The following is an 8,227-nucleotide window of genomic DNA, read 5'->3' on the forward strand; positions in this document are numbered from 1 at the left end:
AACAGCATCTGGACAAACTTGGGGTGTGCTTTTCTCGCCTTGTCAGAACAGCAGCTCCTATCTGGCTGGCAATGGGCTGGGAGCCAGACCCCAACAATGGAGGCCTTGTGAGCTGGCCCCAGGGGTACACTGGGAGCCCGCGGTTTAGCACACACACAACCTTTCCTGGTGCCGCCTTCTTATCTCCTGCCACCGAGCCCTTGCCAATGCCGAGGCTGCAACCCCACCCCTGGAGTTGCGTGTCCCGATAAAGTATTCCTGGGCTCCGGCCACCACTAAACATTGACCTAAGATGGGGGGCAGTCATTATGACTATAGGGGCTCCTAACTGGGGGCTCCCGCCTGGGTGTCCAACACTTCTCCTCCCAGGAGTCCTGGGTTGACTGAGAAAGCTTCAGCACAAGGCAGGCGGCCTTGGGTTCCCATACCTCTGAGTGAGTGTGTTGTGGGAGCCCCCGGAAGCCATTTGGAAAGGAAGGTCTCCCCCTCCCCTTTCTTTTTCAGGCTCCCTCCCTATTTGGGCCCAGCCTCTCTTCCCATCTTCCTCTTTCTCCCTGGGTTTTGTCCCATGGGGGGAGCTCAAGGGGAGGCTCTGCAGTCCCCTTCCCGTCCAGGACTTGTCCTCTCTGGGAAAGCCAGGGTGTGGTAGGGGAAGCCAACGGCCCCAAACCCGCTCCCACCTGTCCCAAGAGCACCCTCCTGGCTTCACCAGCCCCCCAGGGCTGTGTGCTCCAGGCGGCAGCAAGGACTTGCTGGGGTATGTAACTGGCAGACCCCTGCTATCCCGGGGCTTCCAGTTTAGAGGAGGACACAGGTACTCAACAAGCCTTCTGGTGGCCAGTGTCGTGGTAAATGATGGGGGAGTGCTGATATGGGACTCTCTCAGTGGGAATAAGCATTGGATACTTTGCAGTGGGGTCCATTTGTTCCATGTACACCTCCGATCATTGTGTTATATGCTGCTTGCCTTTGCTTGCCATGTGCAAAGGAGCAGCAGGAGGGAGAGTGAACATGTTGAGCCGGGGCTGGGAGGAAGGTGGTGGTATTGTCCGAATAGCACAGAAAGAGGTGATGGGGAGGGGTGGGCGACAGGCTAGCAGTGGAGACGCTGGAGAAAAGGAACTGATTCCAAGCTGACTGGTTGGTGGACTCTGAAGGTGAGGGTAGGGAGGCTGGGTGGAAAGGGAGGAGGTTTCTGGCCTGAGCTGCTAGATGGGAAGAGGGGACACAGCACATATTTGGGGAAGCCAAGGTGGAGGAAGCCAGGGGCTGGGGAGGGACAGCCAAAGGGGACAATGGCCAAAGAGGGACATAGAATCAAGGGACATGTGCCCAGAACTCGCAAATGATTCCAATATTCACTTTTGCTTTCTTTCTCGAGTTTTTAGTTGAGCACATGGCCCTTCCAGGTTAAGTGTGACCACGAGGCTAATCTGTTCGAAGAGACGTGCACACAAGTGTTTTTGGGGGCTCTCCATGCCCCACTGGATGGTGAGAGACTTTGGAGCTCCAGTGCCCAGCGTGGCAGTGGACACCAGTGGAGCCTGGCCAGTACCCGGTCCGAAACCAAAGCACCCCCTCCCCCATCACAAGAGTGTTGTCTGCTCGCACACAGTTCAGTTGAGTCTTTCCCTAGAAAGCACTTTGTCCAAAATTATGCCTCCTCCCTGGGGTACCCAATGGAGGTCTTCATCCAATGGGGTGGGATGACAAGCCCAGCTCCCGGCCTCCATGGGGGCAACTTGGAAGGCCACCCTAGCTCCAAGTGCTCCTGCGAGACTGGCTGGCTCCTGTGCTGGGGCTGCATCACCTTTGCCCAGTCTTGCTTCCGTCCTCCCTTCCATGAGGGTTCATCCCAAGATCATCCCTAAAACACCTGTCTGCAAATGTCTGCCTCAGAGTCTGCTCCTGAGCAATCCAACTCAGGGCGGAAGCTGTCTTATGCTGTGATGGGAGCAGCCTGGGGACTACAGTGACGTGAACAGTACAAGAAGCCTGAGTTCTCCAAATCCACTAACGACTATGTTAGCCCTGAATCCTCAACTCCCACCGTACAGAAACAAACCTGCAGTGGAGTTTGAACTCTCTATCGTCTAAACACGTTCTGACGGACGTAGAATTCGTTATCAAGACGTAGAATGTTGACATGGCAAAACTGTGAGCACGAGGCACTGGGCAGCTGGCCGATACCCCAGGTGGCAAAGCTGAGGACCATGTCATGCAGAACAACTGGAAACACCATCTCCCGTGGTATTTGAGAAGACCAGTCACGTGTCTATGGAGCCTCTCGTCCTAGAGCAAAGGGGTTGGAAAAGGTGCAAAGGCTGGTGGGGAGAGTCTTCCCCGCACATTTAGCAAGGACTTTGTGAGACGTGGGCTCAGAATAGAGACAGCCGTCTGCCAGCAGAGGGGAAAGGGGATGGAGCTCTGTTCATGGAGACCAGTCCTGCCTGTGGCCGGGCGTCTAAGTTGGTGAAGAATCCAGTATTGGAAGCTTCCACGTGCTGAGAAAGCCAACTACTCTTGTACCCCGAACTGAAGCGATGACATGAGGGGCCCCTCAAGAGGCGGCTTCCCCAGGAGATAAGACCGCGGTCTGAGCCTTTCCCGAGCAGCTCAGTGAAGAACGCCCCTCCAGATGAGAGTCAGTCCAGCGGTCCAGATCCCATGAAAGGTGCTGCTTCTCCCCTTGGGCCTACTGTGTTCAGTAATCCCATGAACCACCATTAAGTTAAGAGAGGGTAGGATGCACTTGGTGTGCAGGCTGGTAAGTAAAGATGCAGAAATGTGTCTTCAGGCTTAAGAACTGGGTCTAGATCAGCTTTTTGGGTGGGATTATGGGTGCCTGGAACAGACTGGAACTAAACTAATTTTCTTAAAATAGTTTTATTGAGCTCCAGTTCATATGTGATAAAGTTCACCATTCTGAAGTGTACAATTCAGTGGCTTTTAGTATATTCACAGAGTTGTGCAACCATCACCACCAGCCAGTTCTAGAACATTCCCATACCTCCCAAAAGAAACCCTGTACCCACTGGCAGACATCCCCATTCCTCTCTCCCCCAAGCTCTGACAACCACTAATCTACTTTCTGTCTCCATGAATCTGCCTATTTCTGGACATTTCACGTAAACAGAAATCATACAAGATGTGGCCATTTGTGTCTGGCTTCTTTCATTTAACGTAATGTTTTCTAGTTTCAGCCAACCAGTAACATGTACCAGTATTTCATTCTTTTTTGTGTCACTGTATAGATATATCACATTTTGTTTATCCATTCAACTGCTGATAGAATTTTAGGTTGTTTCCACCTTTTGGCTATTACAAATAATCTTGCTATAAATATCCATGTGCAAAATTTTATGTAGATGTATATTTTCAGTTCTCTCTCATACACATCTAGTAGTGGAATTGCAGGGTCATAAGGTAATCCTGTGTTTAAATTTTTGAGAAACTGCCAGACTGTTTTTCAACCACAGTATCTTACTGTGGTTTTTATTTGAATGTCCTCCTCGGCTAATTATGTTGGGTTCTTTGTCATGCGCTTATTGACCATTTGTATGTCTTCTTTAAAGAAATATCTATTCAAATTCTTTTTCCACTTTTAAATCAGATTATTTGTTCTTATTGTTGAGTTGTAAGAGTTCTGTATATATTCTAAATTCAAGTCCCTTATCAAATATAGAATTTGCTAGTATTTTTTCTTCCAATCTATGGGATGTCTTTTCACTTTCTTTGTAGTGTTCTCTGAAACACAAAGGCTTTTTTTTTTTAAGCTTTTATTTATTTATTTGAGAGAGAGAGAGATCACATAGGTGGAGAGGCAGGCAGAGAGAGAGAGGAGGAAGCAGGCTTCCCGCTGAGCAGAGAGCCCGATGCGGGGCTAGATCCCAGGACCTGTAAGGATCGTGACCTGAGACGAAGGCAGAGGCTTTAACCCACTGAGCCACCCAGGCACTCCTGAAACACAAAGGTTTTAATGTTGATGAAAACCAATGATTTTCTTTCTTTCTTCCTCCTTTCCTTCTTTCTTCCTTCCTTCCTCCCTCCCTCCTTCCTTCTCTCTTCTTTCTTTCTTTCTTTCTTTCTTTCTTTCTTTCCTTTTAAGATCTTTATTTACTTATTTGACAGAGAGAGTCAGAGAGCACAAGCTGGGGGAATTGCAGAGGGAGAGGAAGAAGCAGGCTCCCCACTGAGCAGGGACCCTGACTCAGGACTCAATCCCAGACCCCCAGGACCATAATCTGAGCCTAAGGCCAATGCTTAAATGACTAAGCCACCCAGCCACCCCATCTTTCTTTCTCATTCTTTCTTTCTCTCTCTCTCATTCCCTTTCTTCCTTTTTTTTTTTAAGATTTTTAAAATTTTTTATTTGACAGACAGAGATTACAAGTAGGTAGAGAAGCAGGCAGAGAGAGAAGGGGAAGCAGGCTCCCTGCTGAGCAGAGAGCCTGATGTGGGGCTCAATCCCAGGACCCTGGGATCATGACCTGAGCCGAAGGCAGAGGCTTTAACCCACTGAACCACCCAGGTGCCCCTCTTCCTTCCTTTTTTCTTTCTTTCCTTCCTTCTTTCCCCCCTTCCCTCCATCCCTTCCATCCTTATTTCTCCTTCCTTCCTGTGCTCTTGGTGTCATATCTAAAACAAACAAACAAAAAGAAAAAGACCCTGAGATCATGACCTGAGCCAAAATCAAGAGTCAGACAGCTAATCGACTGAGCCACCCAGGTGCCCCTGGTCTTCTTTAATTTCTTTTAAAGATATTTTGTAGTTTTCAATGTGCAAGCCTGGAACTTCTTTTGTTCAATGTACTCCTATTTTATACTATTATATATGATTGTAAACAAAATTATTCTCTTTATTTTATTTTTGTAGTGTTATAATAAGGTTTTGTGAGGAATTAATTGACCAACGTCTACAAGCCTACTCTGTGCAACTTTGGGATTGCTCAATGAGTAAATAATACCATGAGCTCCCAAACCTGCAGCCCCAGGAAATGTTGTGAAAGCTATATCCTCACTTCTCCCCAGAAGAACATATTCCCCAATGCCCTCTTCAGATGTGGCCCTAGAGACAAGGAAGGAACTCACAGAAGGCAAAGCCAGGGGCCACAGAGAATAATAGATAAAGGAATTGGTTTCAGGTAATCGGTACCAAGGAACAAACTCCTCAGGGATGCAGGGAACCTTTGGAATTCTTGCCCCGGGGGAATCTACTAATTGCTGTGCTCCTGCTCCGTGTTTTCTAATTTTTCCTTTCCACGAGGCAGTTTTAATTGTTGTTCTCCTGTTCTTACCTCCTCTTGCATATGCATCTTGCTAGTGGAAGGATCAAACAGATAACTTGCTTTTTGTTTATATGTCACTGGACTGATACCTGAACTTCATACCAAGATCTGACAGTCATCAAGAGGGCCTGGGCTCTGAGCTGGTTGCAATAAGGGACAGGACTGGGGTGCCTAGGTGGCTCAGGTCATGGTCATGGTCTTGGGGTCCTGGGATCAAACCCTGAGTCAGGCACCTGCTCAGCAGGGAGTCTGCTTCTCCCTCTCCCTCTATGCCTCCCCACTGCTCATGCTTTCTCTGTCTCTCTCTCAAATAAATAAACATCTTTCTAAAAAATGGATGGGACCTAATGGGTCTAGGGCATGGGCAGGAGATTAACATGTTCTGTGTGGGGAAAAGAGTTTATTGTGTTTACTTGGGTGGCCAGAGATGCAGGCCACGGCAGGGAACGATAGCTTTTCTTTGACAGCCGCTCTCCCCCTCTTGAATAGTAATGGGATGTTTATGTGGACACATTGCTGCCCAGCAAAAGACTATACTTCCTAACTTCCTTTGCAACTTGGTGTGCATTTTGATCAAGTCTGAGGGCAATGCAATGTGGATGGACATGATGCATGGCACTTTCAGGCTGTGCCCTTCAGTGGAATCGGGACTCTCTTCTCCTTCTCCTTTTCCCTCTCCTTCCAGCTGGGAGGTTGCAGTGCTGACAAGCGCCAGAGCCTCCATCCTGAGGGGGAACTGGGACTTAAGGATGGCAGAGCTACAGAGGGGTGGAGTGACCATATCTCCCCTATCCTGACTTCCTAGCCTTCTCATGCAGGAGTGAAACTTCTCCTTACTTGATACACCATCTTTGGGGAATTCTTTGTTATAGCAGCCTAACGGTTAACCTAACTAATACAGGAAGTTTGTCTGTTTTTAAGATGGGAGAGACTACAGGATGTTTCTGTGCTCCTGGAAATGACCGATTCGAGACAGGGATTGATAAGCAGAGACTGGGGGGTTAGCCAAGGAGCAAAATTCTTGAGGAGATGAGAAGGGACAGGATCCAGGGAATAGGGGATGGGATTCTTCTTGGGCTAAAGAAACTGGGATGCTTGTTCAATTGTGATAGGAAGAATAAGAAAAATTGGTGTAGACCCAGAGATCTTTGGAGATTCGGTGGTGGGAGGACGAGAGAGATTCAATATATTTGCAAGCAAGTAATGTCATGATAACACATGGAATCTTTATTTTATTGGATGCTTCCACACAGCACTGGTTCCCTGACACACTCACCAAAGATCCATGCATGGTTTATTTTTATTTAATTAGTTATTTGGAATGATGTAATAGGCACCTGCAATATCACCACCCGAACAAAAGCCTTGGCAATGACCCACATCCTACATATGGTTCCTCTCCCTATCCCATCCCCCTGCCGCCTCTACCCGCAGTCACTATCATCCTGAATCCTGTATACCACATTCTCTTGCTTTCCTTTTTATATAGTTTTATTATGTCTGTGTATATTTCCAAATATGATATACATATATTTTATATTAACTATAACCTCAAAAAAAATTATCATTCTCTATGTGATCTCTGGGGATTAACATTTTTCAGTTAATTGTGTATTGCTAAGATGTATCCATTTGCTTTATGTTGCCGTGGCTCTTTACTTACTGCTGTATGATATTCCATTGTGTGAATATACCACAGTTTATTCATCCACAAGCCAGGGAATCTGGGAAAAGAAAGTGAAGGCACTAGGGTGCTGATTGATAGAGAGAAAGTGAAGGAATTGGCAAACTGGAGAGTTCTCTGAAGCCAGAGAACTATTTAGGGGCTCTTGGGCCAGGGAACTGAGAGGCTCAGAGATGATGGAGGGAGAGTGGGAGGTAGAATTTCTGATTTCAGAAGTGGTGAGGCTTTGGATGACCATAAAGTCTTCAGGGATAAATGTGGTGATGGAGAACAAAGGCAGCAATTATTGGAGATGAAGGTGAAGGAAGCGAGAGGTCAGGATGTGGATATGTTTGAGGTTGAGGGTGAGGATAATGTCAGGTTGGGGAGTGGAGAAAAAGACGAAGAAGTTGGACCTGGGGGTCTTCCATGGGTGAGGGAGCACACCTAGGAGTCTGGGAGATGACAGGGATGAGGAGGGAGGAGGGTGGAACTGGGAGCAGAAGCGTCCAAGGTGCAGGGTTTTGTGAGGGGCTGGAAATGACCATGAGGAATAATAAAGACAGACTCCACCTGTCAGTCCTCAGGTGCAGAGAATATGAGAATAAACAGCCTTCCTTGAGAGGGCTGCAGGGAGATCGTGGCTCAAGACCAGAAGAGGAGGAAACATTCCAAGAAGAGGTTGAAAGCAGGGGAGTGTGCTGAATGGTGCAAGAGCTCCAGAGCACGCTGCTCAAGAGAAGAGGAGAGGGGATGGCTGGCGAGGCCAGCAGGCGGGCCGGGGCTCTAGGGAGACAGGCAAGCTGTGATGGGAAGGGAGACCCTCGCTCTCACGGAAAGTCAACCTTGGCTATCCCTCCCAAGCTAGGAGCAGGGTCATTGCTCAGCCTGATGCCTCCCATGCCACTGTGTCATCAGTCTTGTTTGTCCCTCAATCTTGATGTACCTCATGGGGGTGGTGGGGGGGGGACCAAAAGTCAATATCTTTCCTTGGGTCCAATGCTGGGGTCAGGAGAAACCAATGTGAACGCCCTGGGTTAGACGTGGGACCAGAAGTCTTGCTTCCACCTGTAAGGGGGTCCAGAGATGCAGCCTGAAGACCTCATACCATCTTCTTGCCTGTTCATGTAGAGTCTGCTGGTTCCCATGCCCAGGGCTAGTCCAACTTGCCCTACGAGAAGTTTTCTGACCCTAGTATGATGGTAGAGACTCCATCTCGGCTTTCAGGGAGGCCTCTCTGAAGGAGGAGGTTTGGAGGGAGGGAAGAAGGGGTAAAG

At 48.2% G+C, this 8,227-nt stretch overlaps 1 long non-coding RNA gene across 1 annotated transcript; it reads left to right on the forward strand.

The window, feature by feature from the left end:
* Positions 1-343: 343 nt before the first annotated feature.
* On the forward strand, positions 344-7,889 carry LOC125109107 (uncharacterized). The gene is made up of 3 exons (XR_007130116.1): positions 344-848; positions 1,382-2,674; positions 7,531-7,889. It is a non-coding gene; the product is annotated as an uncharacterized LOC125109107 (long non-coding RNA).
* Positions 7,890-8,227: the final 338 nt, after the last annotated feature.

Source organism: Lutra lutra, chromosome 9 (assembly GCF_902655055.1).
Source record: "Lutra lutra chromosome 9, mLutLut1.2, whole genome shotgun sequence".
NCBI classification, from domain to species: Eukaryota; Metazoa; Chordata; class Mammalia; order Carnivora; family Mustelidae; genus Lutra; species Lutra lutra.